The sequence below is a fragment of the Scyliorhinus canicula genome, chromosome 6 (assembly GCF_902713615.1).
Source record: "Scyliorhinus canicula chromosome 6, sScyCan1.1, whole genome shotgun sequence".
NCBI lineage: Eukaryota > Metazoa > Chordata > Chondrichthyes > Carcharhiniformes > Scyliorhinidae > Scyliorhinus > Scyliorhinus canicula.
This window is the reverse complement of record NC_052151.1, coordinates 70,342,571-70,355,989: the sequence shown is the minus strand read 5'-3', so window position 1 is coordinate 70,355,989 and position 13,419 is coordinate 70,342,571.

The window sequence follows — 13,419 nt, the reverse complement described above, 5'->3', positions numbered from 1 at the left end:
GCTTCCTAAATGCATGGGGGCAATTTGCTGGCCTGTTCCAGAATCTATTCAAGGCCAGCAACAATGAGAAGACAGGGAAACTGGAAAGTTAAAAAAGAAAAGAGAGAGGAAAAAGAAAGACAAGGAGGAACCGCAGGAATGCACAACCCGGGGTGGGGGGGGGGGGGGGGGGGTGCAGGGCTGGAGAGGCACAAAAAAGGCAACCTGAGGACTCCCCGCCACAGGAGAGACACGGCTGAAGTCGACGGGAGGAGAAAAGAAAGAGGGGAGGGGAGGAGAAGGGGGTATGCCGCCCAACCGACCAGGGAGGACACAAGGGGGGTTGGGCAGGTGTGGAACAGGGAGGTGTGGGCTGGGGTGGGGTCTCGGGGGGGGGGGGGGGGGGGGGGGGGGATTACACGCTGAGTCGGATGGCGACAGACTGTATATAGAAAAATTTAAGCAAAGAAAAGGACAAAGCTCCCTGTATTGTACAGTAAATGAAACCAAACGGCAATGTATATAATTTTTGAAAATACCAATAAAAAGATTTTTAAAAAATAAACTAAAGAGGATTATTTATTGCTCTTTGTGAATAAAATGAACACCTTCACAGTCTTTTATAGCTTTTCTTGTTTTCTCAAAAAACATTATTCACAGTATCGCTTAGGTGGCAATATGTTTAGTCAGTGGCTTTGACTAACAGCTAATTCTGAAACCCTTTGACAAATGAGCAGGCTGACTGATTGGCTGGAGCCCTCAGTGATGGACGGTCTATGATGAGAGATTTTCTGTTACAAAATGATATTGACAGGCCACAACCAGTTTTCTTGACCTTCTTCTTCTGAGGCAGTAATGCCTCAGGTTAGGGGATGATTTATTTCCACCAGTTCAATAGATTCTGAGATGGCTGGTAAGTTCAATGCGTGATCTGCAGACTTTGTCACAGCAGAGCAGGTGGTGTGTGAAGGGTTGGGTCTGAAGTTGTATGTTCTCCCTCTGATGCCTCAACCTGCCTCTGGTTGGTTCCACAACCCAGTATGGTGCCTTCCGAAAGAAACTTCTCCATTTTGGGTCGGTCACAGGCCAGGGAGTCCTGAATTGGCTGGTACGCTTGACGCCTTCAGGGATTCTGGCATGTATCCAGATGCTGGTCTATTAAATGGGAGGGTGCTACTCTGGACCTGAATGTCTGGTTAGCGTGGCTTGAAGAATCCCTGAGCCATCTTCCCAATAGGCAATCAACATGGTTACCTGAACATCACGATGTCAGCAGTGTGCCAGGTTTTCATAATAACCTTTATTGTCACAAGTAGGCTTACATTGCAATGAAGTTACTGTGAAAAGCCCCAAGTGCCTATTTGAGTACACAAAGGGAGAATTCAGAATGTCCAAATTACCTAACATCACGTCTTTCGGGACGAGTGGAAGGAAACCGGAGCACTGGAGGAAACCCACGCAGACACGGAGAGAACGTGCAAACAGGGACCCTAACACTGTGAAGCCACAGTGCTATCCACTGTGCTGCCGTGCTGCCCCCAGTATGAGTCTATTTGTGGGCGGGATTCTCTGACAATGGGCTGGGTTGGGGAATCGCCGGGGGGTGGGCACAATTCACACAACGCCGGTCCATCAATTCTCCGGTCACCAGAGAATCGGCGCCAATGGCGCCCGCACGGTGCAGGTTGAACGGCCCCCCCCGGCCATTTTCCGCATGCGATGGGCCGAGTGGCCGCCGAGATAGGCCAAGTCCCGCCGGCGCTGTTCACATGTGGTCCTACACGGCGGCACCTTGTTGTTCATCATGCGGGGGGGCGGCCTGGTGGGGGGAGAGGGGGCCTCCACCGTGGCCTGGCCCGCGATCGGGGCCTACCGATATGCAGGCCTACGTCTCCTTGTGGGGGCCTATTTTACTCCGGGTCAGGCCCCTGCAGCTCTCCGCCATGTTGCGTCGGGGCTGGCGCGGAGAAGGCAACTAGCACGCATGCTCGGGTTCGCCCCGGTCGTAAAACACATGCGTGAATTCGCGCCGACTGTAGCATGCATGCGCAGACCCGTAGTGGCCATTTGACCCTGGCATCAGCAGCTGGAGCTGCGTGAGTCACGCCAGTGCTGTGCTGGCCCCCTGTAGGGCTCAGGATCGCTGATCCTGGGGACCTGTTGACGCTGTCGTAAAACGCAATGGCGTTTACGACGGCATCAACACTTAGCCTCAGGATTAGAGAATCTTGCCCTGTGTCTATCTGCAATATCTATCGATAACTACTGAAAAGAAAATGTGGAAGCCGCAAATGTTATCAGAGCGAAGCTGCACTACAGATGTGTGCTCTTTATTATCCACAAAGTTTCTAAGTAATGCTGAAATGCAATGGCGACATGGGGGGGGGGGAATTCTCCAACCCCCGCAGGGTCGGGGAATCGCCTGGGGCCGGCGTAAATCCCACCCCCGCCGTGGCCGGAATTCTCCGCCACCCGGGAATCGGCGGGAACGGGAACCACACCCCGCCGATCGGCGGGCCCCCCGCGGCGATTCTCTGGCCCGTGATGGGCCAAAGTCCCGCCGCTGACAAGCCAATCCTGCCGACGTGGTTTAAACCACCTCTGTGCCGGCGGGATTGGCGGCGCGAGCGGGCCCCCGGGGTCGTAGGGGTGGGCGCGGGGCGATCGGGCCCAGGGTGGCCTGGCCCGCGATCAGGGCCCACCGATAGGCGGGCAGTCCAGTGCTGTGGGGGCACTCTTTTTCTTCCGCCGCCGCCACGGCCACCACCATGGTGGAGGCGGAAGAGACCCCCTCCACCGCGCATGCGCCGGTGGTGACGTCAGCGGCCGCTGACGCACCGGCGCATGCGTGGACTGGCGAAGGTCTTTCGGCCAGCCCTGACACGGGCGGCGTAGCGCGAAAGGCCGTTGGCGCTGCTTTTGCCACCATCGGCGGAGTGGGAGCCACTCTGGCGTGGGCCTAGCCCCTAAAGATGCGGAGAATTCCGCACCTTTGGGGAGGCCCGACCCTGGAGTGTTTGGCGCCACTCCGCTACGCCGGGGTTCCCCACCCCGCCAGGTAGGGGAGAATTCAACCCATGTTCTGTGCCATAGATTCCAAGACACTGCTGGACATAAACATGGAAAGCTACATTTGTAGGCTGGGTCATGAGTGCTTGTCAATGATCAGACAATGGTGATGCTGAAGCTCTCTCTGTGCACTCAAAGGTGACCTGACTCACAGACTCGCATCGATGACTGAGAGTGACAGATCAGAGAGTCCTACAGAACAATCTCATGTTGGAGATTCAGTATCACAATGAGGCCTGAACATTATTCATGCAGGAGGGCTGGCCTGTGGAAAGATGCTACAGTCGGATTCAGATCAGACTCAGACATGCAGATGAGAACTAGTGGTTGGTGATTGTCCTCCTTGAGGTGCTTTGTAGTGTTCCTGACATATTGCCATGAGCCCGCTGAGGTTTGCAATGCTGCTCCTGCCTCTTGAAGATTGCCACAGGCAGTGAAGTGCTGGTGCAATGCTTGAAAAGACTGCACCATGTCCAATTCACAGTGCATGTTGGCGCAGTTCCTATCTCATAAAAGAATGGCCCCATACTCCAGAGGCCACCTTCATCAAGATTGTGACTATTTCTTCTGAGATTGATGTCCTTCGTTGAGATGCTGTCAATGACGAGGAAGGTGTTTGTGTTAGGCCTGCATGGAGGGAACAGGTGAAAGACGCTCGTATGAGCTATTCGTTATCATCGTTTTTTACTTTCGGTTTGAGTTTGGACTGGTTTGAATGGAACAGGTTGAAAGAAGTGTCTCTCTATCTTCCTTTTGAATCTGTTTCCAGACTGCTTGATAATTTAAAAGAGATAATTGCTTTCTGGAAGGAATTCAAACCTGCTGTTTGAAAAGGGGAACAGAGTATCAATAACAAGAATTATACCAGTAAGAATGCCGTGTGCTGGGCCACACCTTTGAAAAGGGGTTTCTGGTTTTACTTGGAATTTGTTATTGAATTGGAACAGTTAAGGGGGAATTCATTAAGGGTTATACATAGATTACTGTAGCTGTGTGGGGTCTTTATGGTTACAGTTGATAAAAATTCTTAAGGTGTGTGTTTATACAAATGTTAACTAAATTCATAAAATAACACTTGTTTTTTGATTAAAAGCGCCTAAGAACTCTGTTGAATAACATGTGAAAGGCAGGCTCTTGTGCTCATTGTCGCCAAAATCAATAAACAGTTAGAGGTCGGGTGAACTCCATAATATTCTTTGGAGTTTTATAAACCCCGGCCCATAACAACTGGGAATACCGCCTGTCCAGTCCAGACATCTGAGGCGGGATTCTCCCATACCCGGTGGGGCGGGGGGTCCCGGCGGGACGGAGTGCCATGAACCACTCTGGTGGAATCCTCCGCACCTTCAGGGGCTAGGCCAGCGCCGGAGTGGTTTGCGCCATCAGGTGGCATGGAAGGCCTGTGGCACCACACCAGCCAGGGCCGAAGGTACTCTGCCGGCCGCGCGGGTCCGCGCATGCGTGGGAGTGTCAGCGGCTGCTGGCGTCATCCCCGCGCATGCGCAGGGGGGTTCACCTACGCGTTGACCATCGCAGAGGCTGACACAGCCGGCGCGTAGGAAAAGAGTGGATCGGTGGGCCCCGATCACGGGCCAGGCCACCGTGGGGGCACTCCCCGGGGCCAGATCGCCCCGCGCCCCCCCAGGACCCCGGAGCCTGCCCGTGCCGCCAGGTCCCGCCGGTAAGGGACCTAGTCCAATTTACGCCGGCGGGACCTGCATATTACGAGCGGGACTTCGGCCCATCGATCGCAGGTCGGAGAATCACCGGGGGGCCGCTGTAAGTGGCGAAGGAGAATTCGGCGGGGCGGGATTCACGCTGCCCCCGGCGATTCTCCGACCTAGCGGGGGGGGGGGGGGGGGGGGGTCGGAGAATCCCACCCCTGAAATGCATCTTCAGCATGGTAATGGTCTGCTCAATCAAGGAGCCTGTTGTCGAATGAGCTGCATTGTACATCTCCTCTGAAACACTCTACATCATTAACCACGTCTTTTTGAAGTAGTCTTGTTCACCAATGTGTCAACCATGAATGTGTTGAAGACCCTTGAAGATCTGTGAACCTGCAGGTGACTCAAAATGTGAACGTCATGCAAGATCCCAGAGCATCTCAGACAGACCTGCACAATCTGCTTTGATGGTTACAGATCAGTTGCACATTGAGAGACTGGATTTCTATTGAAGAAAAGTGGTAGCTGCTGCCAGGGAGCTCTTAAAGTCACATGTGGGCAGTCAACGGCACTCTGCAACCGTGGGCAAAGTTATTGGATCATCACCTTGCTCAGCGCAGTGTACAATAGGCAAACTCTGTGCATACAAACCTCAATGTTGTGAGTACAGTTCATCAGCTGCATGTCAGGTCTACTCTATTAACTAAACCAAGGGTTCAAATTAACAAACTCACAAATTAAACAATTTAACAAGTTAAGTAGGGGTGGTAGTCACTTAAAGGGACATCAGTTATATCCGATCATGATTCACACAAGTTTAATTATCCACCAGCATGGTCATTGGATTTGGAGTGGGCGTATTATTACAGCGAGCTGGGGTTTTAATGAGCATTCATGAGCTGCAAAGATATACAAATACTGGGTGGAATTCTCCGACCCCCCGCAGGGTCGGGGAATCGCCCGGGGCCGGCGTAAATCCCGCCCCCGCCGTGGCCGGAATTCTCCGCCACCTGGGAATCGGTGGGGGCGGGAATTGCGCCACGCCAGTCGGCGGGCCCCCCGCGGTGAATCTCCGGCCCGCGATGGGTCGAAGTCCCGCTGCTGTCAGGCCTCTCCCGCCGACATGGTTTCAACCACCTCTGGTGCCGGCGGGAGCAGGCGGCGCGAGCGGGCCCCGGGGTCCTGAGGGGGGGGGGGGGGCACAAGGCAATCTGACCCCCGGGGGTGCCCCCACAGTGGCCTGGCCCGCGATCGGGGCCCACCGATCGGCGGGCAGGCCTGTGCTGTGGGGGCACTCGTTTTCTTCCGCCACCACCACGGCCTCCATGGCAGAGGCGGAAGAGACCCTCCCCACCGCGCATGCGCCGGGGTGACATCAGCGGCCGTTGACGCTCCGGCGCATGCATGGATTCATGCCAACTGGCGAAGGCCTTTCAGTCAGCCGTTCGCGTCCGTCGGCGGGGCGCGAAAGGCCGTTCGCGTCTGTCGGCGGAGTGGGAGGCACTCCGGCGCGGCCCTAGACCCTAAAGGTGCAGAGAATTCCGCACCTTTGGGGAGGCCCGACGCCGAGTAGGGGATAATCACGGCCATGGTTCCCAACATGGCACTACTAGCATCCTGACCTGCAATGAAACTCAGTAGTGGGAAATTGGGAACCATTTTCACACCAGTGGGAAACTGACTTTTGTTTATACTTTGAATTTTCCAGTCCCACCCGCCATGAAGCCCACCATTTGTGGGCCCAGAAAATCTCATCCCTGTTAAGATCATCGTTCTGAAATCTGTTTAATAACTCAGGGAGCTTTATGGGCTCTTGACTTCAGTGCAACAGCATAATGATTTCACAAGTGCCTGACATTGTTTATACAGCTGCTCTGAAGTCTTTTTGTTTGCTGGCGACATTTTATGGCCTCTTGATTGCAGTCTAACTGCCTAGTCGTTTCACAAGCGCTTAACATTGTCAATGCAGTTGATTTGAAGAGTTTGTTTGTTTATCAACAGATTTTAATGGGCTGTTCAGTAGCTTCCAACTATTCTAATAGTTCTTCGGAGGTACCTTCATAAAATGGATAATGGGTGAGGAGATAAGGGTGAGGGGGTAAGGAGGGTGAGGTGAGTGAGGGGGTTAGGTGTGTGAGGATGTGAGGGTGATTAGGTGAGGTGGGTGAGGCGTTGAGAGATGTAGGGGACTGGGAGGTTAAAGTGGTCATAAGGTTCATTGGTATAGAACATAGAACATAGAACAGTACAGCACAGAACAGGCCCTTCGGCCCTCAATGTTGTGCCGAGCCATGATCACCCTACTCAAACCCACGTATCCACCCTATACCCATAACCCAACAACCCCCCCCCCCTCCCTAACCTTACTTTTATTAGGACACTACGGGCAATTTAGCATGGCCAATCCACCTAACCCGCACATCTTTGGACTGTGGGAGGAAACCGGAGCACCCGGAGGAAACCCACGCACACAGGGGGAGGACGTGCAGACTCCACACAGACAGTGACCCAGCCGGGAATCGAACCTGGGACCCTGGAGCTGTGAAGCATTATGTATGTCGGTGAGTCATTGATTACATCAGCAGGCTGAGGCATTTTGGGTCCTTTTAATCTACTCTCTCTGGATTTTGTTTGCCTCCACTTCCATCTGATTGCCTCCAGCCCATTTAGGAGCTGGACCAATTTTTACAGAAGATCCCACCTCTTGGCAGTCTTGGGTCAGAGGTGGGATCATGATAAGGGATTAGTTCTGTCTTCCAATTCGAGCCTCCAACATGAATATGTAGTTTATGGGTTCACTGATATTTGAGTAAGTTTAACACTGTTGCAATCATTTCCCAGGCTCAACATAAGCTAACAAATAACTAACCTAATAAATCAGACACCTGAGGTTGGATTCTCCGCCCCCCCGACGCCAAAATTGCGTTCGGCGACAGGGCGGAGAATCCTATTTGGCGCCAAAATCAGGAGCGGCACCAGTTTCTGAATTCTCCGCACCCTGAAAAGCGGCGTACTCTAAGAGTATGCAGCGCTGATTATCCACCGCCTCAGGCCATTGGCTGAGACGTGCCCCGCAATGCTCTGTTCATGACTGGCCGAATTCCCGACAGCGTGGGACTCTAATGGTCCCAGCCGTCCGTGATCCTTGAAAGGCGGCTGCGGACTCAGTCCAGGGCCGCCACAGTAGGGGAAGGGCCAATCGGCGGGCAGGGGGGGCTTCATTCAGGATTGGGGGCACTGTGGGCGGGCGAACGGCCGATGGGGAGGCACTATTTTGGTGGTCCAGGTCCACAGGTTGAGACCGCCCTGGAGCACGGCACGGCCACTGCAGGCTGCCACCGTGCGCATGCGCGGTCTCTGAACCAGAAGTACTGGCAGCTAGCGCTGCGAGCTCTACCTTACCTCCCTGCTAGCCCCAGCAAAATGGGGAATCGGTGGCCATTTGACGCCAGTTTTTCTGGAATAAATGACCACCATTTTCATGACGGCATGGGGCTTAGTCCTCAAAACGGAGAATCCAGCCTCTGATCAGAACTGGCATTTGGGTCACTGCCAATATGGTCACAGCCAAATGTCCACATTAACTCTCACCAATTTTTACAGATGCACCATAGAAAGCATCCTATCTGGCTGCATCACAGCCTGGCATGGCAACTGCTCGGCCCGAGACCGTAAGAAACTGCAGAGAGTCGTGAACACAGCCCAGTCCATCACGTGAACCTGCCTCCCATCCATTGACTCTGTCTACACCTCCCGCTGCCTGGAGAAAGTGGGCAGCATAATCAAAGAGCCCTCCCACCCGGGTTATTCTCTCTGCCAACCTCTTCGAATGGGCAATAGATACAAAAGTCTGAGAACACGCATTAAGAGGTTCAAAAACAGCTTCTTCACCACTGTTACCAGACTCCTGAAAGACCCTCTTATGGACTGAACTAATCTCCCTACGCGTCGTCTCTACTGAAAATGAAATGAAATGAAAATCGCTTATTGTCATGAGTAGGCTTCAATGAAGTTACTGTGAAAAGCCCCTAGTCACCACATTCCGGCACCTGTCCGGGGAGGCTGGTACAGGAATCGAACCGTGCTGCTGGCCTGCTTGGTCCGCTTTAAAAGCCAGCGATTTAGCCCAGTGAGCTAAACCAGTTGTAGCACTACACTCTGTATGTTTCACCTGATGTCTATGTCTATGTATTTACATTGTGTATTTATCATATGTTTTTCAAGTATGGAACAATCTACCAGGACTGTATGCAAACAATACATTTCACTGTATTTCGGTACACATGACAATCAATCTAAATCTGAACCAATGTTTCAGGTGCTTCTGTGTCTATTTCTAACACAGACTCGTAAACTCATTCAAAGCAATAACAACATGTGGTACAAACACCAATTAGTATTTCCAAGTTTTGAGCAACCTGATCAGTGATCCTTAAAGGGACCACTGGAGACCACACAAAACAAAAGACCTAAAACTTTCAGAAATGCCTTTTTTGTAGAGTCAAAATGAGCAGCATTGCCTTTCCAGGTTCCAATCCAGTCCCTCTCCAGTTTGTCTCCTCCCAAGCCATATTCAGCAGTAGGTTTTGGTATTAGCTGAAATTGGTTGGGCCTTGACAAGCGAGTTATATCAATGTTGGCGGAATGTGGCTATTACACGGTATCACAGTGGTTAGCACTGTTGCTTCACAGTGCCAGGGTCCCAGGTTCGATTCCCGGCTTGGGTCACTGTCTGTGTGGAGTCTGCATGTTCTCCTGTGTCTGCGTGGGTTTCCTCTGGGTGCTCCGGTTTCCTCCTTCAAGTCTTGAAAGACGTACTGTTAGTTAATTTGGACATTGTGAATTCTCCCTCTGTGTACCCGAACAGGCGCTGCAGTGTGGCGACTAGGGGCTTTTCAGAGTAACTTCATTACAGTGTTAATGTGAGCCTACTTGTGACAATAAGGATTATTATTATTCTTAATCTATGATACGAAGAAGAAGCAAAAGCAGGTTGCTTCATTACTGTAGAATGTGCATTCATTCACATATGAAATTACCTGTGCACCTGCATTAATATGCGATGTGGGGGAGGGCGGCAGAAGTCACTCCAGTGTGGCTACAATCTATGTAAATGATCTATAAGGAGAGACAGAATGTAACAGAGCAAATTTGCGGATGATGGGGAAGCAGGCAAGGGACCTGAATGGGGAACGTGCGGCCTGGGCCATACACAGCCCCGTTTTTTACAACTGGGAGCTCTGCTCCCCGGAATTCCCCAGCATAGCAAGAGATCGGGACCCCATTTTGAGAAATGCCGTCTAGATCACTAAGGCCCCCAAAAGAACGACTGACCTCCCCCCCTAAGCCCAAACACAAATTGGAAGGGTCCCCAGCCCCTCCACACCCTCCCCCAACACCCACGCCGGGCAACCACGGCCCGATTACGCATGTTCAAATGATGCCAGTTTGGTACCTTGGCAGTGCCAACCAGGCAATGCACATGCCAGCTAGCAGTGCCAGGACATCATCCTGCACAAAGGACATGCAGCTAGAGGCCTCCGGTCCCCTTGGAAGCTCCACGAGTGCCGTTCCATCTGGTCCCCGTTTGTTGGGACCAGTACCGAACAGCGCTCGCCCAAACTTTCTGATACAAAACGGTTGAATTCCAAAGCCTCAGGAACCTTGGGAGCCTCGGGAACACATGAGTGTAAGGTTTACTGCCTTGCTTTAATATGCAGATGCGCCAAAAAGTGATCTGCCCATTGTGGGCGGGATTCACCTCGCAACGTCTCGCGAGATTGCGTTGAATCACACAAGGCATTGTGAGTCGGATACATCCCGGATGCGGGGTCTCCCAGCTTTCAATGGTCATGCTGTGCCACGCCGAGCTGCTTTTTCAGCGCAGCATGGCTGTTGGATCGCGCCAATGTGTTTACAGACGAATATAGATAGGTTAGGAGAATGGCCAAAATTTGGTAGATGGAGGTTAATGTGGATAAGTGTGAGATTATCCATTTTAGCTGAAAAAATAGCAAGGCCAATTATTATCTAAATGGAAAACAGAATCAAAATGCGTCTGGGCAGAGGTATCTGGGTGTCTTTGTTCATGAATCATAAAAAGTCAGTGTGCAGGTACAGCATGTAATATAAAAGGCAAATGGACTTTTAGCATTTATTGTAAAAGGACTGGAGTATAAAAGTAGGAAGTGTTGATGCAATTGTAGATGGTGTTGATTAGACCACACCGGGAGTATTGGGTCCAGTTTTGATCTCCTTATTTGAGGAAGGATGTGGTGGCATTGGATGCAGTTCAGAGGAGGTTCACCAGATTGATTCCGGGGATGAAAAGGTTGACATGTGAGGAGAGATTGAATAGTTTGGGCTTATACTCACTGGAGTTTGGAAGAATGAGAGGGAATCTTATCAAGGTATATAAAATACTAAAAGGGATTGAGAACGTAAAAGTAGACCAAATGTACCAACTTGTGGAGCAATCTGGAATGCAAAATCACAGATATAGGTTGGGAGGCGGTCGATTTAAAACTGAGGTGAAGAGGGTGGTGAATTTGTGGAACTCACTGCCCCATAATGCAGTGGAGTCTGAATCATTAAATGGCTTCAAGAAGGAAATAGATATATTTCTGATTAAAAATGGGTTAAAGGGATATGGGGAACAGGTAGGGAGATGGATTTGAGACCAGGAAGAGATCAGCCATGATCTTATTGAATGGCAGAGCAGCCTTGAAAGGCTAAATTGCCTATTGATGCTCCTAATTCTTATGTTCCTATGTTCCTAACAATACAATTACTGCCTGCAGTTCACTGAGTTATGTTCATGTGGACTGAGGACATATTTCAGTGAGCTGTTGCTGCACATCGCCAGAATCAAAACTGCAGCAATGAATTTCGGCCCCACAGCCTCAAGCGAAGTTTCAAAATCCTCTGGGAAGCATATTATGAGGTGATGGGGGGAGGGAAGGGGAGGTTGGGGGCATGTGGAGGTGGATGCTTTGCCTCCCTGGAAACAAGATCAGTGTGGAGCTGTTTCACTCCACACAGCCAGAATGTGCTGCAACAGGCTAAATAGGGGCAGCGTGGGACTTCTGCCCCTCACTGGTGAGGAAGTCCCACCCTCGCAGCTCCATGAGCCCTGTCAGTGCCAAGAGCACATAGGCAGGCCCTGCTGGGACTGCAACAAGTAAAAAGAAGGTGGCCCATGGATCCTCAGAGCAAGGTAAGTCTGGTGTCTTGAGCAGGGAGGGTTTGGGCTGTGGTAGGGTTTGGAAAGCTTAGGGAGGGGAGTCGGGTTTGTGTGTGGTGTGTTTTATAAAGCAGACGGATATAAAGAAAGGAGGGTCCTGTCTTTGCGAGGCTGCCCACCCGATGTGCAAAGGGCATTCCCTGAAGATAGTACCTCCCCATCCTTCCCGCCCTTTATAAATGTTTTAATAGTGACCTGCCTATCCCTGTCCAACTGCCCATGCCAACTGTTTTATCACATGGGCACAACATTATTGAGGCAAATTAGCTTGTTAACAAGCTCAATTAACCCTTGGTTCTTTATTTAAATATGACAGATGGGCTGCCGATTTCAGTGCCTGCCCACCCCCTGTATTCTGGGGTTGAGCTCGGGGTGGATGGGAAGGAGATGAGATGGGCACCCACCCTATTGTATATTCCCCTCTCCACTGAAAAACAGGCCCCCAGGGCCATGTTAAATGTTAAAGCCCTATGACTCCCTTACTGGAGGCTCCAGTGAATGGACTACAGTGTGGAAGGAGTTATTTCAACACCATCTAAGTGTTGTTGACGAGTTGATGAGAGAAGCTATTTGCATAATCTGTGGAAACACTCATTGTTTAGACCACTCAGAACTCCTTAAAATCTGGGTTGTGGCTTTCATGATTTATGAGATATCTACGTAGCTGTCTTGTCACCATTTTGAATAGTCCAAGAAAAAATATATAACCTGCAGAAAAGTTGTTCTTAGATTTCATGTTAATTCTTTCAGTCAGAAAAATCTACGTGCTACATAAATCATTACCTAATATCACAAAACATAAAACAATCATTAAGTATATCTTGTAATATTGATTTTACATTGTACAGCAGCAAAATATACAACTCTCAGGTACAGTTCTTACACCAATGCAATTTGTACATTAGTTAAAATAGGAGATTCTATTTTAAGCAATGGAATATAGAGTATCATCTCACCTATCAAAAGCATAAACCTGATACTTTGAATGGTGGCATGTTCAAGTAAAAACAAACATTTTGGTTTAAATCTGTGTAGTATAAATAGAATGCACATTAACAGTGGGAGGTTTAAAATCAATTCCTGCTCATGAAGAGGTCCTCTCAGTTCCTAGTACACTCATGGGTAATCTAGACCGATGCTACTCTGCAGGATACGTATTTTGTAAAGCCACTGCTCATTAGCATACAGCTGTTTAGCATTCCCCATGCCTGCGTAAATCTCTGGTGCACTGGCATTTCTGAACTGTAATTTCCAGATGATTGCCTTCCACTGGGGCATTGGTGCACTCTGGGTCCAGATTCAAATGTTCTTCCACAAATACCCTGCAATCTTCTTGTGTTCTCAGCTTCTCTGTGAGCCAGTCCAAACTCTGCTTTGAAATCTTCCCGGCCAGCTTTGCTCACTGAAGTGCCATTAATACTTACAGCCAACATTAATCAAAGCTGCGTTTAAATCAGCCGT